Raw genomic sequence first — 24,013 nt, forward strand, 5'->3', positions numbered from 1 at the left:
AGCAACACAGAGTACCCTGAGAGCGTGACAGTAACAGCTCGGTACATTGGTGCTTGACCTCAGCTGAAATCCCAGCATGCCTCATGCTTCCAAGTTTAAAACTGAACGATTAATCTTGGAAATGTGCTCTATGGACACACCAAAAAAAAAAAAAAAAAAAAAAGGAATAAAAAAATTAAAGAAATTAAAGAAAAAAAAAAAAGGAGAGAGGAAAAATAAAAAAAAAATATAAAAAGCCAGGAGATGGGTTGGATTTTATAGGTTGGAAAAATAAAAGTGCAGAATAAAATGGTTGCATGTATTAATGGTTGGAAAGTAAAAAGTAAAAAGAAATGCCGAAGTTTTCTTTTGAGTCCTTTTCTAGAATTTCCAGCTTTGCTGCTTTTCCGGGCAATATGATATGTAAATGATGCACCAGAAATGTTCAAAATGTTTCCTGCTGCTGCTCTTTTTCTTTATTAGATGTTTTTATGTTGCTGTAAAATTAATTATGGTTGGAACTGTATTTCTTATCTCTGTTCTGCAAGGCGATTTATAATGAAGTTACTGTACCTTGTTATGGCACCAAATTACTGTTGGATATTTGAATGCAAATGCTTGAACTTAAAACGATGCACCAAAAATTAATTGACGGTGTAACATTTTGATATTTAAGAGCTTTAGGATATGTTTGCTGGTTCCTGTTGTTAAACAGTTATTGAACTGGAAAAGGTTGCTTGCTTGATTTTGATTTTGATTTTTTTTTTATTTTTCATGAATTTTAGCTGGTTTTTTTTGCCACTGTAATTTCACTGGGCGTTTTACCTCCGCGAGAAAAAAAGGAAAAAAAAAAAAAAGCCAAGAAAGCCTCGTCCTCCTGAATTTCTCTATTATTCCAGACCTTCTTTAATTCCAAAACGAGCCACATTTATTTTCTGTTACCTGCTTGGCGTGGTAAATTTGCAATGCGGAGCGCTGGAGCCCCGCACCTTTGTCCAGCCATTACCACACCCGCTAAAAATCGGGTTTTTTGGGGTGCTTTTTTGGGATGCTTTATAGGGGTGCTTTTTTCGATGTGCTTTTTTAGGGGGTGTTTTTTTGGGATGCTTTTTACGGGATGCATTTTAGGGGTGCTTTTTTCGGTGTGCTTTTCTCGGTGTCCTTTTTTGGGGATGCTTTTTTTGGGGGTCCTTTTTCGTGGTGCTTTTTTTTGGGGGGGTCCTTTTTCACGGTGCTTTTTCGGGGCTGCTTCTTTTGGGATTTTTTTTGGGGGGTGGTTTTTCGGGGTGCTTTTTTCGGGGGTGCTTTTTTCAGTGTGATTTTTTTCTGGGTGCTTTTTTTGGGGGGGTCCTTTTTCTGTGCTTTTTCGGGGCTGCTTTTTTTGGGGATTGTTTTTGGGATGCTTTATTCGGGGTGCTTTTTTCAGTGTGCTTTTTTCGGTGTGATTTTTTTGGGGTCCTTTTTCGCGGTGCTTTTTCGGGGCTGCTTTTTTTGGGGATGCTTTTTGGGATGCTTTTTTCGGGGTGATTTTTTCGGGGTGATTTTTTTCTGGGTGCTTTTTTGGGGGGTCCTTTTTCTGGGTGCTTTTTCGGGGCTGCTTTTTTTGGGGATGCTTTTTGGGATGCTTTTTTCGGTGTGCTTTTTTCCGGGTGCTTTTTTGGGGGGTCCTTTTTCTGGGTGCTTTTTCGGGGCTGCTTTTTTTGGGATTTTTTTTTTTATGCTTTTTGGGATGCTTTTTTCGGTGTGCTTTTTTCCTGGTGCTTTTTTGGGGGGTCCTTTTTCTGGGTGCTTTTTCGGGGCTGCTTTTTTTGGGATTTTTTTTTGGGGATGCTTTTTTCGGTGTGCTTTTTCCCTGGTGCTTTTTTGGGGGGTCCTTTTTCGCGGTGCTTTTTCGGGGCTGCTTTTTTTGTTTGTTTGTTTGTTTTTTGATGCTTTTTGGGATGCTTTTTTCGGTGTGTTTTTTTCGGGGTGTTTTTTTCCTGGTGCTTTTTCGGGGCTGCTTTTTTTGGGATTTTTTTTTTTTTTTGGGATGCTTTTTGGGGTGCTTTTTTCCTGGTGCTTTTTTCGGGGGTGCTTTTTTTTTTGGTGATGCTTTTCGGTGGCGCTTTTTCGTGTTGTTTATTTTCTTTTTTCCCTTTCCCCTAGCTTTCATTCGCGATTTTTCCCCCCGCAGAAGGGAAGGCAAGGGGCGAGCGCGCTCTGTCCGCGCGGCCGGGCTGGATCCCCCGCGCATCCCCGCGCATCCCCCGCATCCCGCGCATCCCGAGGCGGGGGATCCCCGCGTTTTGAGCCCCCCAATTCCCCGCTGTCCCCTCCCCGGGGGTCGCTATTGTGTCCGCGGTGCGGGGCTGCGGCAAAACAATGGGCGGGGAGGGTTGGATGGGGAAGGGCAGGGAGGGGGAGGACGGAACCCGCGCAGGCTCCGCGCCCCTGCGCGCTGCCGAATTGGGAGCCGCTCCCAGTCTAGACTGGCCCAGACACATCAATTACCGGGGCTGCGGCTTTAAAGGGACAGAGGTGGCCCCAAAATAATAAAAAACGAGCGGAGGGGGAATGGAAATAAGAAGGGAAAAAGCGAATTTTGCGCTCCGCCGAGGATGGTTTTGCAGCCGGGAGAAAAGGAGGGAATAGCGGCTGGAATGGAAGGATTCCCCCCCAAACATCCTTTTTTTTATTATTATTTATTTATTTATTTTCCCCCTTCGCTGCAGAATTCCAGGCGCAGGTTCAGGGGGATTCTCGGTCGTGCCCAGAAATGTTCAAAATCAGCCCCGTGGTAAATCCCCAGGCGGAATGATTTTCCAGAAAGAACAGAATCGTATTCTGTTCCAGATAAATCCCCAGCCGGAATCGTTCCTATTCCAGCAGATACAGCTCAGCCCAGAACGATTCCTGCCGCCGTTTTTACCTTCTGCAGACAAAAGGAGGGATATGGCACTCGAGGTTTATTTTTTGGCTTATTCCCCTGGCTCCAAGGCTTTCTTCTTTTAGTGTTACAGAGTTTTTTCTAACAACAATTTCATCAGTTTCCACGATTTTATGTTTCCATTAAAAAAAAAAAAAACAACAAAAAAAACGAATCTGTGGACAAAAAGACAGTTTTGTGTCTTCCAACGAAAATAGAAGAGAAAATAATTATTAGGCATTAATCTAATCAATAAATAGAATAAGTAAAGCTTAATAAGGATTGAAGATCTTTTTCAGCACAAAAATAAAAAAAACACCAGGCTGCATTGAGTTTCAATTAAAAGTGTATCTAATACACTGCCACAATATTTAATATAACGCATTGCTAAATATTCTGTGCAATATATGATGCCAATAATTAAGAAGGAGAAAGATAAGCAAATGAGGCATGGGATTTTTTATTTATATACAGTTATTTAAAAAAAGAAAAATCTTAACTTTTGCAAAACTCTGGTGTCTGAGAGTTTTGTCTGTAGCTTTGAGCTCGGTGACTTTGACCTCGTTGTGGCTGAGTTGGAACTTGCTCTCCCAAGTTGAAAGGCACACAGGGTTTGGTGGCAGGAAAAGGTAAAAATAAAAGGTCCGAGGCATTCTGCAGTTTGCCATTGTTGCTCTTTTTATTTTTATTTCCAGGGGTTTAACAGGACCTAAAGTTGCACAGTGTTGCAGCTACAAAAAAAAAAAAAAAAAAAAAAAAGAAAAAGAAAAAAGAATACTTTTACTGCCTTTCTTCCCTGAATCATTTCCAAGGTACTTAAGGATTTATTGGGCCAGATAGCAAATTGCAGTTGAGATGCTGTGTAGTGGCTAGTGCTGATTAGATGATTGATTAATTCCTGATCGATTTCTAATTCTGAACTTAAATCACATTATAAATGCTCGATATTAAAATGCAATTGTTGATGCCGAAATCTGATTGCACGCTCTTCACAAAGTTGGTCAAAATGCCAGTTGGAAATACCATAATATTCCTGTTTTTTGTTGGATTTGTTAACCCTTTAACTCCTTGGCCATACCTCAGTGCTTTAGAGCAACAAAATGTTTATTCCTAGGAGGTTTGTGCACAATCCCTGGAATATCAGGAGTCACTGCAATTCCCAGAGCATCCAACTGCACCTCCGACCACTGCCAAACCAGTTGGATTGTTCCTTCTCCTCCTTTTTCCACCCTAAATTTTGTTCCCTTCTCGGGGAGCGAGGAGGGGGGAAGGCAAGGCAGGGTTGAGGAGTTCAAGGCGTGGGTTTCCCAAAGGTACAATTCCAGTTCTGCACGAGGAGCCTCGGTGCCAACTGTGCTGCATTCCTGCTGCCCTGCCTTTTTCCCAGGGCTCCCAAGGAAAGAGCATCCCAGTTCTTCCTCACTCTTGGGAACACACACATTGTTTCAATAATCCAGGCAATAAATGCTAATTAGTAATGCTTAAGGACCCTACCAGTCAGAGTAATTATCATAATTTACCTCTTCCTTGGTTAAAAAAAAAAAAAAAAAGCATTCCTTGCCGATTTTTAATTTTTTCCAAATGAGTGTTTTCTCCCTTTTTTTTTTTTTTTTTTTTCCTCTCTGGAAAAAATTCCTGGTTGGATTAGCAATAAATCTATAGATTTTGAGTATGGCACAGGGAGCTGGAAATGAGCATGTGTAAAGATTTTCCCACACATCCAAATTTCTTCAAAATCCGAGATTTTGCTTGGCCTCCCCTCTGCGCTCTCCCCTCCTTTCCCAGCACCACCAAAAACCACTTGCAGAGGGAGAACAAAGGAAATCAGGAACTCTAAAGGCATCATTAAGTATGAAGAGCAACAGCAAGACAGAGTGTGATATGACAACATATTTTATGGCACAAAAGTAGAGATAATTAAATAATTCAGTGGTATTCTTAGCTAATTAGCACAAAGATCTTTCAGAAGCCATCAAGAAAATGGATCTCATCAAACCTAATAATACATGGGGTTTCCCGAAGATATCCTGTGTTTTCCAGTATTGCTGCTGCTTCCCCACCTGATACTGCAACACCAAAGGTTGCAAAGAGTTGCACAATTTCATTGGGCACTTCCTCAAGATAATATTTTCCATGGAAGGCAATCAGGTATTTAGAGGAAATGAATATGCCTAGCTGGAATTTTCAGTCTTAGTCAATAGCAGAGGAAAAGGCAGATCTGTTCCGAGGGATCCGTTGGAAAGATGGAATTTTCAGCCAGGAGCCTCTCTTGGGTTGGTTGGGATGGGGCTGGCATTTGGAGCTGCTGGATGAGTGCTGGAGTCCGAGATGTTTTTATAGAGGTAATTGGGGTGCTGGATTGGCTGGTTTCAGCTTCTTTTTTGGGCGTTGAGAAATGCGTGGCCAAGTCCAGAGGAGGGTTGGGATCCCTGGTTTAACCTGGGCTCTCATTCCAAGGCCAAAACCAAACTGGGAATTGCTCCATCATCATCTGTGGAGTTGCTTTAGGTCTTCAGTAGGATAGCTACAACTCTCATGCCATACAAATCTATTTTTTTCCTTTGGATTAATGAGTTTTTTTACCTGGAATCATGGAATCAGTGCCAATGCTCCTGAGCTCAATCCAGGTTGGCAATGCACAGATCCTATCCATGGGCAAGGAGCTGCAGGGCGTTGATCCTGCTCCTGGAAAACTCAGTGAGGCACGTTCTCAGTAATTAGGTGCATCAAATATTGCTCAGAATATCTCTCTGTGTTATTCAGAGTATCTTGTTATGCTCCTTTGAGCTGAATGCATCCCCAGGTTCACGAGAGGAATTTGCAAACTCTCATCCACTGCCTCTGTGTTTGATATATTTGGGGTTCCTTTTCCCTTTGCCAAACAAAGGAATGCCTGAAAATTTGATTTTGCCAGCCAGTTAAAAATATCCTGCTTTAAATAATGGAGAAGATGTACATCAGTCTTGGATTCTGCAATAATTCTGGTTTTTTACCCTGGGCCCAGACTGAACTTTGCTCCTGTGTTACAGTTTTGGTGCTTTTGACTCCTTGGATACCCACACAAGTCATGCAGTGGGGTAAGGTCTTACAGTTTGGGATTATTGTTATGCATGGAGGGAAAAACCCTCCCTTGAAATTGTCCCTAGAACATGGAAATAGATTTTACCCTGCCCAAAAAGAGGTGGAGACTCATTTATACAAGGTAAAAGCAGGGAGTAGGAGGGGGAAAGGCACCCAAAAGTGCTTTGCCCAAGGAATCAAAGCACATCAAGATATTTCTGTCTCCTGGTTTGCATGGCTGCTCTTCTTTAAGCACAAATTCTTCCCCTCTGGAATTTTCCTGGTTGGGAATGAGGTTCTGTCATGCCAGGAGATGCTCTGGTGTACCCCCCACATGTAACAATGAAATCCATGGTACTTCTGTGAACAAGCCATGCACGTTTTCTCTTCTGTTTTTCTGTTGTTCACCTAATGCTCTGCACTGTATTTCAATATATGAGGGCATTCCAACCAATTAAAAAAAAATGTATAATTTCCAAAATGAAGGAGGAATCTCTTCTTTCCTTGGTGAGCCTGCTTGCAATTGTTTTTATTTAACAGCTCTTCCCACACTGCAGTCAATGAATCTCTAATCTCCTGGACTGAAATGTCTGACACTTCCAGAATCATTTCTTTGCTGCCTCGACTCGCAGAGCTCCACCTCCAGCAGCGTCTCAGCAGTGGGCTGGTGGTGAATCCGATAGAAATGTCTGGTTTTGGGGGCTGGGAGGGAGGGAGGGATGGGTGGAAGGATGAGCACGGGCTCTGCTGTGCAGTGTGTGCCTCTCACACCACCCTTCAGCTGAAGGATCCGAGGGACAAGGAGTGGATGAGCTCTGGCTGAGTTGATTCCTTGCTGCTGAATAAATTGAGTTTGTTCCATGGCTGCTCCTGCCAAACACCAACCAAACCCTGGTGCTCTTTGCTGTTGCATCCCTCTGGAAGGTGGAAAGGCGAGGAGGAGAAGCTCAGCTCCTGAGAGGAGTCTCCAGCCTGCTCCCTCTGGCTGCTCCAAGAAGCTGAATTTTCCCTGGAAGCTGTGCCTGCTGCTCCCAGGACATCACACACTTCTCACCCGACTGCCCTGCTGGGAGCTTCACTTTTAGGATGAATTCTGCAAGAAATGCTGTGAAGCATCAGAAACGCTGAGGATTGAGAAGAGTCCTCTCAGTGCACGAGCTCATTTGTGGATAAAGTCACACTCACCTGGATTCCAGCTCCTCCGGAACGGGACTCGAGGTGTGGAAAGGATCACAAATTCATCAGTGGACTTTGGTTTTGCTTTGGTGTGCTTGTATCATGTCTGAACGTGCAAAGAACTTGGTTTTCCACAAGGAATCCAGTAAATGGCACCTCTGTAAATCAGTTACCTGAAGTGTGTTTGTCTCATTTGCTCACCCCTTTCTCCCCTTCCCCCCAGGGCACCTCCTTCCCTGGATGGAGTGCTTGGGGCTGGCTTCTTCCTGGGGTTTGGATGGCAGCTTGGGAAGAGGGTTGGTGGGCTCGTGGAGCACCTCACACACAAAATCTGCCTTTCCACTGAATTGTGTTCTCGCTCCACCAGTGTCTGCTTGTTGCATCTCACTGCTGAAGGCCCAAATAGGGAAAAAAAATCCTGAAATCTGTATTTTTCCCTCCCCTGTTTGATGGATAATTCAGAAATAACAGCACAGCTTTGGTACAATTCCTGTTTTCCTTCGTCCCCCTTTGCTCTTTTTCACATGGCCTGACCTTCTGTGTGTAGTTTTGGGGGATAATGTGGATTTTGGAAGATGATGCAGCGAAACCGTAGCAGGAGGGAAGCCCTGGTTTTGAAGTAGTGGTGTCCTTTTTGCTGTCTTTGCATCAGCATCCAATTCCTTTTGGAATATCTGAGCAGACAACTCAAAAATAGTGATCAAAACTCAGGAGAAACACAACATTTTGGTTCAATTGCTGAAAGTATTCAACAAGGTGCTGAAGTCCCCATATTCCTGAGGCAGCCAAATGTTCCTTTTCCTTACAGCCATGGCACACCAACTGGCACTGCAAAGGCAAATAAAACTGCTCCTGTTCCCCAGCCTCTATTTTGGGATATTTTAGGAGGAATTCTCCCACCAAAGCACAGCCTCTGTCTATTTTTTGAGGGCTCTGTGCTGGTGTCAATTCTCCGGGAGATGGGAGGCAAGAGGAGACTCCAGAGGCAAAAGTGAAGTTTATTTTTTATAACTGAAGCAGTTATTCAGTTATTTCTCCTGAGGGATCTGTCCCAGCCCAGCCACGACACTGCTGTGGGACAGTGGGGGAGGTGTTTCCACATTTATCTCTTCAGCTGAGATATGAAACCCAAGGTCTCCTCTGTTCTTCAGGGACAGATGTCGAGGGAGAAGTTTTGTTCCTTTGGAACACGCTGTGTGAAACCTTCCCTTATTTATTTTTTTTTTTTAAATCCCCTTTTTGGTTTCAACACCCCAAAAAGAAATAGCAATGCTGTCATTTCAGAATTAAAAAAAAAATATTCAGAAATAAATTTAAAAAAAAAAAGACAAAATATTCTGGGAAGTGTTTGATCCTCTGCGGATTTGGAATGGATGAGGCTGCTGGAAAACACCACAGCGTTCTAAAAGATGTGGAGAAATACCCAAGTGTGTTTTGTTCACATGTGATGGCCCCTCATTATTTCATAATGCAGCTCTTCTACAGCAACTTCATCTGTGGAGCTGCAGCCACTTTCTGCAGAGGCCTCAATGAACTCTCACAAGTCCCTGGGTGAGGTGGGTGTGGAAATGTTCCTGATCCTGATCCACACAGGAAAGAGAATCACATCCCTCATTTTTGCCATTTTTATCCTCTTTTCCTCACTTTGATTTTCCTGATTATTGATTTTTCAACCCAGCTATTGAAAATATTTATCAAGCACAGTAGTATCAAATATAATCTGATTTAATGAGTTCTTTTAGGGTTTTTTTTTCAATCTATTTTTTCCTCCTGTAGAGGGGAGGGGAGACTGGCTTTCCATGCTGAGGGTTTGCTTTGGAGAAAGCCAGGGATATGTTAATTTTGTGGGGTGAGGAAGTGCTGAGCACCTCTGAACAGCAACCCAAACCTAAAAGCACTGATTAGAAAGTTTGGCTGAAGCATTTTGCCTGAGATGGCAGGGCTGATAATTGGATTTCAGCCTGCTGAGACCCAGTCCATTACTGCAGCTATAAATCACCATGCTGCAATCACTCCTCTAATGCACCCTCAGTTTTCAAATATTTCCTTTACAGACACCTCCAGCATAGGTCATGTAGCAGTGGGGGGATAAAGCTGTGCCCCCAGCAGCTCTGAGTGCACTGGAAATTGTTGGCTCCCCCCCTCCAAGCAGTTTTTGGGTGGTTTTGGGTGTTTTTGGGTGTTTGGAGCTGAGTGTGCTGCATTTGGCAGCTTGCACAGCTTTTAAGGAAGATTTTCCTCTGTTAACTCAACGTTAGTCAGAAGAAAAGTCACGCAGAAAAAAATTGCCCAGGCAAATCTTGGCTCAGTCAAGACCTCTTGATATGCTCAGGTTGTTTTGACCTCAAAAGCTGCAGAAGTCCTGCTTCCTAATTAATTTAATTTATTAAATAGATCGTGATAAACCCCTCATTCTGCACATATTTCCCTCTATCATTAAATTCTGCCTCACAGCCAGCCAGGCCTCATGGTAGATAAATCCAGCAGCAGTGAGGTGGGTCTGGGAATATCAGGGAATTCCCTGGAATAAAGCACAGGTTTTGCCTGGGAAGCACTGGCTCTTTTGGGATCATTTCACAGCTCCATCTCCAGCACTGACTGCAGAATTACCTTCATGGATTTTTATATTTCATGTAAATCTTGCCAGGAGGCCCAGGAAAGCCCAGCCCAGAGGGGTTTGGAGGCTGCAAGTGGGGGATTAACCAGGGAGGGCAATTCCATTGGGGAATTTCTGATTTTGATGGCAGCCTGCCCCTATTTTTACATCACATGGCCCAGAATATCCTTTCATATCCTTTCCTTTCAGCTTTTCCCTGCTTGCTGCTAAAACACAAGACAAAGGTAACAGCCCTCTGGTGAACCCCCTCCCTCCCCTCACAATTAGCAATATCTAAGCAATTAATCCCTGAAATCCTCAGCATTGGTGGTGCCTCAATGTTTCTTCCATAAACCAAATCATTGGTGGTGCCTCGATGTTTCTTCCATAAACCCAATCATTTTTACTACTAGAAGAGATGCAAAAATAGAGATGTTTAAAATAATGAGCACTTAAACTTGCTCCTTTCCATTTTTTTACATGAATCTCTGAATTTTGGCTTTTTCTCTCTCTACATGCTGCCTTCAGAGCCTTGCCTTGCTCCTGAGAGCTGGACTTTGGTGGATTCAAAACCCACACATGCACTGGAAGGAATTCTTTCCTAAGCTGACCGTAGTGTGATTGTCAGGATGGCACCAGGCATCATTTTGACCCAGGGACAGTAAGATCAGATGTTAAAACACTGAACCAAGGGCTCAGCAGCAGGAAGTCTCGTTCCTGCTGGGACCAGTCCAGCCAGCCCTCCTAGACATTTTTTATCCATATTAAGAGGAAGTTTGGAGCTAGATTTAATCTGTTTCCCAGAGGCTGCTGATGCTTTCATGTGAAATGAAGAGTTTGCTGTTGAGACAGCAAGAAATTTTTGGAGCCATCGTGGCCCTTTCCCTGATTTGTGTGGAACTGAACCAGTTTGGTGTAGGATGGCCAGAATGGTTCGAAATACACATCTCGAATTCCCTTCCCACCCAAACACGCCCTCAGCCCCTGCCCCGCTTAGGAACACAAGAAAAGGAGAATTAGGCCACACCTGAGCACTCAGTGCTCCTAAAGTGACCCAGCTGAGTAAACCAAAGGGATTGCAGCCAGCCTTTCATCTCCTAATGGGATCCCTTTGTGTTGATTTTAGCACTTTCTCCTCTTGGCTGAATTAAAGAATCCACTACCCTAACACGAACCTTTTGTTGTCGTGCCACGTTATTCATGAATTATTCCAGTTTTTCAGGGTTATTTTTGCTTTGGCGTGGAGCCTTGTCCTAAAATATTTGTCAAACAAAAGACAGGAGCATCGTTTTTTTTCCCCACATCCTGTCTGTCTGTCTGGAGCTGTGGGTCTGAGCAGCTTCCAGCTTGGAGGATCCACCTGATAATTTATGAGGATGGGATGGTGTGAATCAAGAACTTGGCATCCAGAGGCTTGCATGTGTTCTAATCCTGCTCCCCATAAATTGTCGTTGCTGACCCATCCCTACAGAATGTGGGAACGCCAAAATCCGTGCCCTGAGTCTCTTTAAACTGCAGGCAAAATTTGGGCTTGGTTTTTCCTGCCAGCCTCTCTCTCTCTCTCTCAGAAGACTCAGCAGAGGGTGTCAAGAACTTGGTCTCAGCTTTGGTGAATAAAAAACTTGTGTCATTTAGCTCTCCTCTTTAAAAGAACCAAACACAGAGGTACCACCAGAACCATGTGAGAAGGGAAATTCCCCTTCCCCCTCAGTAAAAAAAAATCGGATCAGGCCATCTAATATTGCACAAACTGACACCTCTTTCCTAAAAATATCTGTCTGTACATTCAGTCAATGGGCTAATCCAATTGCCTGAACATTCTTGGGTGCTTTATCATTCAAATGGTAATAAATCACAACACTGGAACCAAGAACATGCGGGGACCAGATGAAATCAGGGTGACATGATGTCATTGAGCTGAAAATTCAATGCATGCCCTGTTTTGTCTTAAAAAGTTGGCTTGAAGGTCTCTTTAAAATTAGAGGGATTTTCCAAAAATCCCAGCCCCTGTCACATTTTGATTCACTGTTTCTTCCCTTCATTTATTTTGAATAATGAGCACATGGGGCCTGCCTGTAAATTCGTGGAACTCTGTTGAAAAATTACTATTGATTCCAGACTTTGGACCTGCCTGATCGGGAATTTTGCAGCAAAACACGGAAGAAAAACTATCATGCATATTTTAGGGCAGCTGAACTAACACACTAATGCTCCCATGAGCTACTCAGGAATATGCTTCCACAAACTAATACTCACCATTGTTCAGAAAAATTTTGTTAGATTTAGTTTTCCCTGGTTTCTTTCTAAAGAAAAAGTAATGGGATAAACCAGTTTTAACTCTCCTAAGCAGCCCCTTGTTCCTCAGAGCAACATTCCCCTTGACCACCTTAATGAATTCCCTCCTCTCCTTGGTTTTATACATGTTTCAGATATTTATACAAGATGTATGAACATAAAAGGATTATTCATAACATTATTGTTTCTGAAACGGGGGACTAAAGCTAAACATAATCTGGTCCAATCCCCAGCTGATATAAATATTCCTGCTCTCCTGGAAGTTGATGGATGCTGTGCTCCCAGTCAGGAATTGCTTTCTGCAGGCATGGGAAGAGGGAGAGCACTGGGGAAAACTGGTGGAAACAAAACCAGGTCGCCTGTGGATGGAAATTCATCCCAGAGTTTGGCTCTGCTGCCAGAGGGGAAGGTGTGATGGGGTTTTGGCTCTGCTCACAAGTAAAGCTGGGGTGGAAATGCAGCAGCACAGAAATGAGCCTGACCCTGGATGAGAACCCAGAGCCCTTACTCAGCTCCATCCCAGGAATTGCAAATTATGTGGTTTAGCTCCTCCCTTCTCCTGCATCTCCCACTCTGCACCCTGTGCAGTTCCAAATTTAAAATTTATTGCTGCAGGGTTTCAGTGACCAAGGGAAGCCCCTGGGGATGGGCAGAGCTGGGGTGTGGGGATGGGGAATTTCCCATCTGACTCCTTGTCCCCAGTGTAAACGGGAGGTGGAGGGAGGCAGTGACCTGACGAGAAGGATGATGAGGATGGGATGGGAAACTGAAGGAGAAAAATGTGGGGAAGGGGGAGAAGAAACCAGGAAGGCTGTCTCCCACTATAAACCCTGTGAAAGGGAAGGTGCTGGCCCAGCATCAGCCGCTGGGAGAGGTCACTGTCCCAGTGCAGGGACACTGGAGTGTCCCTGGGCACGGAACAGGTCACTGCAGGGCACCTCCAAGGGAGAGCAGAGCTCACCTCCCTCGCCTGCAGCTGCCCAGCCCTGCTGCAGGGTGCAGCCCTGCCTCCCCCTGCTCCATGCACCCTAAACCATCCTTTTTAACCCCAAACTGACACGTGGTAGTGCAGGCAACAGTGCTGGCATATTTAGTGGGAGATGCCACCCCTATTCCCCTCCGCTGGAAGCTGCAATGAGCAGCAGCTGCTGAAAATAGCCTTGGAGAGAAGCTCTGCTGCAGTCAGAGCACACCAGAAGAGCTCAGTGTTCCACCCTTCTTTCCTCACGTACTTCAGAAAAGTTAATTAAAGGAGGCTGGGATCTGCAAAGTGAGAAGCACCACTGCCAAAGCAGCTCCTCCGTGTTCCTTTTATTCCTCCTCTGACCTGAACACGAGCGCAGACCTCATTCCTGCTCCTGCCATGCCATATTTCCACAAACTTAATGCTTGCAATGTGGGGAGCAGCAGGAGATTATCAGATGCTCAGATAAGATGGATCTAATGGCTGAGTTGCAGTTTATAGGGTAAGTACAATCATTATTTAAACCCTCCCTCTTTTGCAGGCTCAGGGAAATTGAATTATTTACCCCAAATTTCACATGAAGTCATTCAGAGAGTGAGGGAATTGGCCAAGGTAATAATAACATCTGCAGAGTTCCTGTGATGAAGAGAATATGGCATTGAGACCAGTGCACCTTCTTTTCCTGCACCAGATGAGTGTTCATGGCTGTCACCTTGTTGTGGGAGAGATTTTTCCCTCTCCCATCCTCTGAAGTCCCAGCCAGTTATGATGGACTGAAGCAGCAGAGACAAAATCTTTAACAAATGGGGCCAGGAAGGAAACAGCTTTAATTCCTTAGCCAGAAATCCTCTCTGATGAGCAGTGGTTTACATGACTACACACAGACAAGAAACCCTCTGGGCTTCTTTTAAAGTCTTGTGGTCTTCATATTTACAGGAGAAAAATGCCAAGAAATATCAAAGCTGTATCTTGTCTCGCTTTGTTAGCATGATTCCCCAGCCTGCAGAGTTGGTTCTTTTCCTGGGACATGCAGGAACCCCTCTTTTCCCATCTGTTTCCAGTGAGGAGCATCCAAGCTTGGCACAGAGCTTTCAGTGAGCCCTCCAGCCTCTGGCCTGGAAGCTGAAAGTCACCATGGCCCTTGCATGCTTCAGTTCCTGGTAGGAAGTTTGGTTTTCATGCTTTACTATGGTTTTCCTCCCAACTTTGATCTTCACTCCTGGGAGTCTCATTTACACTCAGCTGCGTCCTCATCCCTGGCCTTAATCTTTCATAGCGGAGCGCCCTACTTATCAAAGTGTGACAGCTCTCCTAACCCCCACCCACACCCCAGAGGAGATGCAGGAGCCTCTCCAACTGGTAGGAAAACAGATAAGTTAAATTGGATAAGCTGCTTCTTGTCATACTCCAAATATTTGGTCTCCCTTGCCAGTTTGAGGCTTATGGATTGAGGCCTTCAGTTCTCCATCAAGAGCCCTCAAATCCAGAGCGTCCAAGGGGTGTTTTTCAGAGTGTTTTCATGGATAACTAGTTAATTTTGGCTCATCATCGTGCTGGACACTGCTTTATTCTTGAATTATAGGATTATAGCATGTCCCGAATTGGGATTAGTCTTGAATTATAGAATTATTGGATGTCCTGAGTTGGGAGGGACCCACAGGGATCACCAAATCCCACCTTGTCCAAACGCTCCGGAGCTCTGGCAGCTCATTCTCCATTCCCTGGTGGGAATGCTCAGTGCCCCACCACCCTCCGGGGAAAGAACCTTTTCCAAACACCCAACACCATCCCCTGATACCGCTCCCAGCCGTTCCCTCAGGTCCTGTCCCTGGTCAGAGGGAGCAGAGATTTGAGGGCCACCTCAGAGATGGAGAATTCCCAGGTTCTCACCACGCCTGTGCCAGCAGAGTCAGCAGTGCCATCGTTTGGGATGTGGTGCATGGGTAACCAACCTGCCCTCAGCTCTGCAGAGCAGGAGGAAATCTCCTCCTGGCTCTGTGCTCCTGTGAAAAACCCCTCTGGAGGAAAAACAGTGGTTAGAGGTTGATCAGCAATGTTTTTTTTTGGGGGGAAAAAAATAAATCAGAGAGGCTTGTTCATTCTTTTATTGGAGGGAACAGAAGGCTGAAAATGAAACTTGAAAATGGCATCAAAGGGAAGAGCAGAGCTGGGAGCACACAGTTCTCAGTGTCCACTGGAGATGATGCCCACCAGACAGCTCTGGCATTCTTCTCAAAGAGAAAAACTCTCGTCTGCCAGCTCCATCTGACAGAGAGGGGATCTGCTGGGCTGCAGGCTGGAATCCATTTTGCCTGCATTTGCTGGCCTGCTGTGGGTTGGTGACAGGTTTTTTCCCCTCAGCTTCCTCCTCAGCAGTCCATTTTGAAGTGGCTCATATTTTGTTATTACCTCTGATGGTTTTGCAAATGACCGTATCTAGGAGTTAACTCTCATTTATGATCTCCTCAGAATGATATAGTGGCTCTTTTAAGAGTCCTGTTGCTTGCCAAAAACCAATTATTGCAAAAGTCTGAAGCCATTTCTGAAATAATTTATTGGACAACTGCACTCAGAGCAAGAAGCTCTAATTTAATACCAGTATTTAAATACATTTTAATGTACCCATAACCAGAAAGCCCAGATGCCATGCATATAAGCTTAGCATTATCCTTCTCTCCAAAAGAGCCATTTTCCCCAGTCCTTATTAAACATTTTGTTCATCCCTGAGGCAGATTTCAGGAAGGACACCTGGAGAATTTTGCTGAGCCAGGGGATCTCCACGAGGAGGACAGACACATGCAAAGATATCAAAGCTTCTCCTGCCAGTGTCCAGGGCTTCCCAAAGGGATCTGGCTGGGCTCTGGAAGCTGTGCTGACATATGGGGATCCATAAACCAGGGCTGGTGTCAGAACTCAAAATGTCCCTCAGACATTTTTGGATGTTCCAGGCCCAGGTCAGAAGCATTTGAGACCCTGGCAGGCAGCTGCAAACAGCTGTGATTTTGGGTTTGAGCCATGGAATGAGTTACCAACCTTGCAGGAAGAACAAGAAGTCACAAAAGTTTAGATATTAGAGTAGAAGTAGTTACAAAGTAGAGGGAAGAATTTTTGAGTGCTGTACAGGGGGGTTTGGTTTTGTACATGGGGGTCAGAGGTTTTAAGATGGATTTGGGATTTGGGCCTGCCCTGTCCTCCCTCTTTCTCCTTCCTCACCTCCATGTTCTTGGTGATGTTGGCACTCACAGATTGGTTTTGAGTAGAAAATCACCATTTAATATAAGTAACAGGCATTGGGAAAAACTGTAAACATGTAACATGTAATGTACCATATAAAAGATAGAAAATCACCATTTAATATAGGTAATAGGCATTTGGGAAAAACTGTAACCATGTAACACGTAATGTACCATATAAAAGATAGAAAAGCACCATTTAATATAGGTAATAGGCATTGGGGAAAACTGTAACCATGTAACACGTAATGTCCCATATCAAAGACAGCAGCAGCCCTGGGTGGGAGAGAAGAAGCAGTCGGGGTCAGAGAGGATGTCAGGGTGTGTGTGTGCCTCTGCCTGAGCTGTGAGCAAACCACAGCAGCCCCAGAAGAAAATCTTTTAGATAACTTGCAATAAACTGCCTTGAGACTGACCAACAGAGACTGCTGAGCCTTTCTTTGGAAGCTCGGGCTGGAGGAGAGACTTTTCCACCACACGGAGCCACCCTGACCTAGGGTGGGCTCCGGCAGGCTGGAGCTGGTCCAGCCCCACAGCTGAGGGATGCAGGATCATCCATCTCCATGGGCATGGTAGGAAGCTTTGCACCTTCCCAGGGACAATTCTTACAGGGGCTGCCTGTGAGGTCACACCGTGCAGGGTGGGTTTGGGCCCAGCTGCAAAATTCATTTATTATCTAAAGATGTGCTGTGCTATTTCGCATTTGTAACTCATCCTCTCTCCCTCGAACACTGAGCCATTCACAAAGAGGAAAGCCTTGCTGAGTTATTTCCTTTCTGTGAGTCTCTCAGATTAAGAATTAGTTGAGCTTTTCTTTCGTTAATTTTTTTTTTGTATTATTTTTATTTGAAATCACATGAGTTGTGTGACTCAGGAGGGCTGTAGGTGGTATTTGTTTTGGTGTCTGGAACCCCAGCTTGTCTTTGTCTGGAGATTGATACAACATTGGTTTTGGCCGGGAGCAGGGGAGGAGAAAGGACATCACTTAGCAGATACTTAAAATGTGGTCAGGCTCTGAAAAGCGACTCTTAGAAATGACATTGTGGTTTTCCATATTTATTTTCTCTCAACAGCTTCCAGGAACAATCTGCTGAGCTCACAAATCCAAAGGTGATTTGTTGAGCTGTCACCTCTCCGTGGAGGGGTTTGAAAACCCCGCTCTTTTCCAGGGGCCTCTTCCATCACCACTGTTAATCAGGATTCCAGGACTGGAAACCGCCTGACACGCTGCTGATGGATGCACAAGGCTGAGTAAACTCCAGCTCTTGCTCTGCCACTGCTTATCAGGGACAAGAATTCAATAATTCAGCCTCAGCTTGAGTTAACACAGAGGTGCATGAAGGAAGATTAAAAATCAGGATGATTTAGTGGCTTAAGACAGCTCTGAGGCCTTAATTCATTCCCAAATTTAAAATAATCATGGTGGCTATGCTCTGTGCTTCACCCCACTATGAGAAAAGCAGTGTAGAATTAGTAAAAATTAATATGTAGATGATGTCTTTAAAATGATGTCTTTAAAATGATGTTTTTGGTCTTTTTTGACCAAAGCAGGTAGAAGGACTGGACGAAGCAGGACACCGTTTTAAGGAACATTTCCCAAATGTTTTTGATGGTTCTGCCATGAGATTTCCCAAATGGTGATAGACACCTGTGCTACATGATGGGAAAAGTAGAATTGATGTGTGGCAGCTGGAGAAAGGCTCTAGTTTAGTGTGTTACCCAAATCTCCTGATTTGTGGGAATTAGCAGCTCAAATAAAGCAGAACTCATTTTCTTCCTTTCTCACAATGCACAAACAGGAGAATGCTGAGAGGATAGAAAAGGAAATAGGAAAAAAAAAATGAAATAATAGTAAAAGGAAATTTAAAAAACCCTAAATAATAAAAACCCCTCAATACAAAACCCCTTTTTGCATTGGACGAAACCAATTTGGGGGTTACCAGATCATCAGGAGTAACACCTTCCCATATTATAAATGCAGCTGGTGACAAATTCTAGTGCAGATTCCTGCTGCCTCTCAAAAACTGAATGGAAAAGTAGGGACAAACCAACTTTCATAGGAAGGGTTTGGAAACAGCTTGCAATAAACACAAGTTTGTAATTGCCCTGGTGGCCACTTGCTTGGATGGAGACTGGAGGGGCAGCCAGATCATTCCTCCAACCCCAAAAAACAAAACGTTTCTTCCTGATACCTGTGCGGGAGCTCAGCTGGAAGGTGGAGATGATCCAGTTCCAAAACTTTGTGTAAGTGCATGAATTTCCACGTTCCCTCCCCAAACACCCAGAGCTGATTCGTCCCTGTGGAAGGAAGCTGCTGCTGCTGCCAGAGCTGCAGGGGCTCCTCTCCTCGGTGCCACGCAGACACAGGCGTGGGGTAAAAATAAATCAGCACAACTGAAACGTCCTGGGCTTGCCATGGCAAAAAACCCAATCACACAAGCGATGATACTGAGAAAAATCACTTCTTTCTTCCATGGAAAATATTCAAAGGCGGTCGAGATGCCAAAAAATTAAGTCATTCTTCTATAACCCATTAGACTATAGAGAAAAAGGAGGGATGATCACTTCCTTTAGACACCTTAAAAATCAGGTAACTGACTTGCCCATGTAAAAACATGCATAGGTTATGAAGTTTTATTTCCAGAACATGTCATCTCTATGACTGACACGCTCAGAGTATAATTTTCCTGTGCAAAGGTGGAGTAATTTTGGTTAGGCAACATTTATTGCTTTGCATTCTTTTTTAATTGAGTTAACTACGTTTTAAATCAATGTTTTCAGACAAAGCTCGTTGGGAAGAAATTTGGCCTTAATGAGACCTGAAGCTGTGAGCCAGGAATCGAAAATCCTTTTTTCAAGTGCTGTTAAAGCCTGGTCCAAGCTGAAGGAGGAGGAGAGAGTCCCGTGGACTCTTCAAAGGGTCTGACTCAGGCAGCTTTTTCTTTGTGGCGGTTTCCTCATCGTCAAACTTGGCAGAAATGCCAATTTCTGAGGTACAGGAGCCTAATGATTCACCCACAGAGCGCAAGGATCGCGGGGAGTTTCGCCTGAGGCACTGCAGAGAAATTACAGGAGGGTTATTTTATCAACAGCTCTTCCACAAAACTGCAGGAGTGAAGTTTAATCTGCGAGCCCAGGAGGTTAGGGAGAGGAGACATCCGTAAAAATCTCTGGAGGGAGTGGAAGAGGGTGAAACACGAATATTGTGAGGTCTCAGGTTACGGGGCTGAGGAAATTTGCCACAGGTTTAGTTCCCGGGGCTTGGGCAGGCAGAGTTTTTGGCTCAGCTGGGAATATTTTGAGTTTGTGAAGCCATTTACACCGTGCATCTACAGCTCAAACTTGGCAGTTTGGGTATTTTTTATAAACCCAAGGCTTGTGTGTGTGTTGATTCTGTTTGGGCGGAATTTATGGGTACAAAGGAGAGACTTTTAGCTCATCTCCATAAAGCCAAGCTGAACCAAGCCCAGATCCAGCCATCCTGGTGTTTAAATTCGACGCCAGGTCGGAGTTGGTGAACTGACCCCCTTGAGCTCTTCTGCTTTCAACCTTTGGCTGAATGTCCCCAACTTTGTCCCTGTGAGACAAAACCAATTCCCGTGGGGATGGCTCTGATCCTCTCCCAGGCCCAGGTGAGGCCATTGGGTAAATCCTTGGGGGATTTTTGTGTTGACGTGATCCCATTTATCCATGGGATATCCTATTTTATCCAGAAATGAGTGTTGCATCCCCACCCTCATGCAGGGTGGAACCAGGAGAGCTGCTGGGAGCAAATCTGCAGAACCACCTCTTGTACAGGTGAGTGCCCCAAAAAAGTACTTTTTAAAGCTTTTTTTTATTTCCCCCCCTCCCAGCCCTCCAGATATCTGGAACAAAGAGAACAGTGGGGAAAACAGGGCTGGAAGCTTTATTGACAAATGATAGCTGCAACTGCAACCCAGACACACACAGCGAGCACAGATTACAGTAATTTTAATTGCTTGTAATGCAGCCCCCTCTCCCCCTCCTTGCTCTCTCCTTCCTCCTCCTCCTGTGCTCCCTCTCCCCCCGCCAGTCCCCCCCCCTCAGAGTTAATCTGTCGCTCGATTCTCAGCTTTTCTTTTGCTTCTGGTTTCATTTTCAGATGACAAAATTCAAGGCACACAGCTCTGCTGTCTGGTTGCCCTGGTAACGGCAGCCTATTATCGTACCTTGTCATTCATCAAGAAAGAATTGCACTTGACAGAGATAGACCAAAATGCCTGCAGTCTGCAGCATTAAAAAAAAAAAAAAAAAAAAAGGGGAAAAAAAGAGAAAAAAACTGTTTTCTTTTCTTCCAACTATGTAAAAAGCCTTTAATGCCTATTTAGCTGCATGTTTTATTTAACATTGCTTATTATCCATTAAAGTGATTGTCGAAACTTGTAGAAATAGATATTCCCTCCTCAAATTTAGATTTAATTTGTCATCCTGCCCAGCGTTCAAACCCTCCTAGGCTGGTGCACAATATAAAGGAAATGGTTAAATGATAAACGTTTTGCATGTTGGATTGGCCAAGTGACCACACAAATGCTGCCTTTCTGCTTAATTATGGCTTGTGTTGGGCAGCTTTTCCTGCTCTCTTTATGGAGCTTCAAAAATAATTAGCAGGGTATGTAATAAATAATTGAATTTTATCTTTAATTAATCCTGCAAGTGTTATGGACTGCAGATCAGTGGATGGCCATAAAAAGTACATATGTACACACGTGTTGTATGTCTCGAGGAGGGAGAGGTTTCTGTGAGCAGAAAATCTGTAATCACTCTCCCTAGAGTTGGACCGGTTCCCAAGTTCATTGTTCTTCAAAGGCAGGAAAAGGTAATTGCTTGTTATTTTGCCTAACTCATCTCTGCCATCTGAATTAACCCAAATTAATTCCTGAAATCTGCGGCCTCGTACCTTTTGGTTGGTTTGGTTGGATACTGGAACTCTCACTATTGCAATTTTTAATTTTTTTTTTTTAAACTGTGCATTTTTCAGATAATTTTTTAAATAGCTGTAATTAAGGGTTGGGGTGTTAGGGGCTGTTTTACACCAGGATTTTGGGCCAGTTTTTTTTTTTTTTTCTTACAGTGGTCAATTTGCTTGTAAAAGGTGAGATCTGCTGTAAAATAGGTTTTATTGGCCATGTGGCATTTGAAGCACATATCCTCCTTGCTGGGTGTTTGCATCTCTGATTGTGGAATCTTTTGTCCAAAGACATGAGAGGAAAAAAAAATCTGGGAAAGGGAGAGATAGAAGAGGAGAGGAGGATGAGAATGCACTTAAAAAAAGGAGGAAAAATAAGATTCCTTGCACAGATCCCGATGCCAGCTCTGTTTATTTTCCTGGAGCGTGCCATGGGCGTCGTGAGGAATTTTGGGAGCTCACTTTGCACTCCCCCACCGAAAATAGAAACCCCAGTGTTGCTCCCTCTCCTTCTTTCTGTCTCCAAAACCTCCCACGTGGGGAAGGGATCCACGGGGAGCAGGAATCAGCAGGGTCGAGGCACAAACCCAGGGTTTTGGGGTTTGTTTGGAGAAGTGACAACAAAACCAACCAAAAATAAAAGCAAGAGCAGAGGGAGAGGGAGATTCCCTAAATTTTGTATTAATCCAGCCACTCCTAGAGCTTAATTCCAGTCACAAACCCAGGGTTGGTGGGGTTTATTTGGAGAAATGGCAACAGAAACAACCAGAAAAAAACCAAACAAACAAGAGGAGAAGGAAAAACCCTAAAATTTGTATTAATCCACCCATTCCTAGAGCCACTCCTGAGCTTTCTTCTTTAATTTCAGGGTCACAAGCCCAGGGTTGGTGGGGTTTGTTTGGAGAAGTGACACTAAAGCCAATCAAAATCCCCCCAAAAAACCCAACAGCAATAAGAGTGGGAAGAGGAGGAGATTCCCTAAAATTTGTGTTAATCCAGCCATTCCTAGAGCCACTCCTGAAGTTTCTCCTTTAACTCTGGAGTCACAAACCCAGGGTTGGTGGGGTTTGTTTGGAGAAGTGGTGACGGAACCAACCAGAAAAAAAAACAAGAGGAGAAGGAAAAACCCTAAAATTTGCCTTAATCCAGCCATTCCTAGAGCCACTCCTGAAGTTTCTCCTTTACTTCCAGAGTCACACCCCCAAGGTTGGTGGGGTTTATTTGGATTAGTGGTAGCAAAACCAACCAAAAAAACCCAACAACAAGAGGAGAAGGAAAACCCTAAAATTTGCATGAATCCAGCCATTCCTAGAGCCACTCCCGAACTTTCTCCTTAATTCCAGAATCACAAACACAGAGTTTTTGAGGTTTTTTTGGATTAGTGACAACAAAACCAACCAAAAAAACCCAACAACAAGAGGAGAAGGAAAAACCCTAAAATTTGCATGAATCCAGCCATTCCTAGAGCCACTCCTGAACTTTGTCCTTTAATTCCGCCGTGCCACCAGCGCTCATTTCCTGCCCAAGCCCCGTCCCACCTTTTGATTCTGAAATCTCCCTAAGGCGAGGGGGTTTGGGCAGACAAAGGGCTGAACAGGCAGAAACAATTAAACCAAATTAAACCAGCAGATACAGTGAAAACCAACACCACAGCACCGGGGCAAGGAATTGCGCCGGACCGAGGAATTCTGTCGCGTATTTGATGTTTTCCACGGTCGCTCTCATTCCTGCAGTTTCCTCCAGCTTTCCTCTGGGCTAAAAGAACTCTGCCACCCCTTAGGACCTCATAAATACACAGGGACACTGGAAATATATATTTTTTTAATTATTTTTTTTCCTGTGTATTAATATTACATGATAGTTGTTGGAGGGAAAAAAATAAAACGCCGGAGCTCGGTCTTCTCCCTTCAGCTGCAAAATGGTTCTTTTAAGTCCCTTTTAAATGCTCGCATATGTCTTGATGAAAAATTGGGATTTGGAATGTTTATACAGCCCTGAATAGTGCAAGTGAATATCCTTAAATTAGCTTTTCAAGTTGATTTACAGCCTGAGAATTCTGTAACGAGCCACGAGCGTTATCTGGTAAGAAAGGAATAGGTTTGGCTGTTGTTGTCTGCCTCAGAAACAAAATGGGAGCCAAAATGCCAGGCTCGAAAATGAACTTCCAGGAGGAGAAAAGGCTCCGTGGGAATTAGCAAAGGAAGGAATGAACCTGCTCAAAACTTCAAGTGCTGATTTATCTTAAAAAAAGGCATTCTAACGAAGATTAATTGATCAAATCTCACAATACAAGGGAAAAACCAAGTCCCTGGGAGCTGATATTTGTTTTACTTGAGAACGTCTATCAGCTATATCTAATTAATTGCTTCTGTCTATTGCTGTGTGTATCATTTATCTCACTGTCTTTTCAGCCTCTTATTTTTTAGTTATATTTCTTATCTTATATATCTTATATATCTTATATATCTTATATATCTTATATCTTATATATCTTATATTTTATATATCAATATCTTATATCTGATATATCTGATATATCTTATGTATCTTATATATCTTATATATATATCTTATATATATTATATATCTTATATATCTTATATATTTTATATATCATCTTTCTCTTATATTTTAGTTATATTTTTAATTTAACTATATTCATTTATTTAGTTATATTAGTTATTAATTTATTTTTTTATTTCCATTTCTGCAACCTGAGTTGGTGATAGATCAGCAAATAAGGGCAAGTGGGACTGAGCTTTGTGGGTTTCTGAGCATTTTTAACCCCGTGTTCTGATCCAGACATAAAAAAAAAATACAAAAGTGACTGAAGCTTCATTTGGGTGGATGAAAATTTATTTATTTGGGGATGGTCAGG

General features: G+C 43.7%; 1 protein-coding gene across 41 annotated transcripts in view; it reads left to right on the forward strand.

Annotated features, from left to right (window-relative positions):
- Positions 1-24,013, forward strand: part of LOC144247416 (uncharacterized) — a 185,067-nt gene that overhangs the window by 151,985 nt on the left and 9,069 nt on the right. For 38 of the 41 annotated variants that reach the window (XR_014950028.1, XR_014950024.1, XR_014950025.1 and 35 more), the window contains one exon: positions 1-7,288. The gene's annotated coding sequence lies outside the window, so the exon portion shown is untranslated. The other 3 variants (XR_014950015.1, XR_014950018.1, XR_014950019.1) reach the window with 3 other exon arrangements.

The sequence above is a fragment of the Lonchura striata genome, chromosome 24 (assembly GCF_050655825.1).
Source record: "Lonchura striata isolate lonStrDom1 chromosome 24, ASM5065582v1, whole genome shotgun sequence".
NCBI classification, from domain to species: domain Eukaryota; kingdom Metazoa; phylum Chordata; class Aves; order Passeriformes; family Estrildidae; genus Lonchura; species Lonchura striata.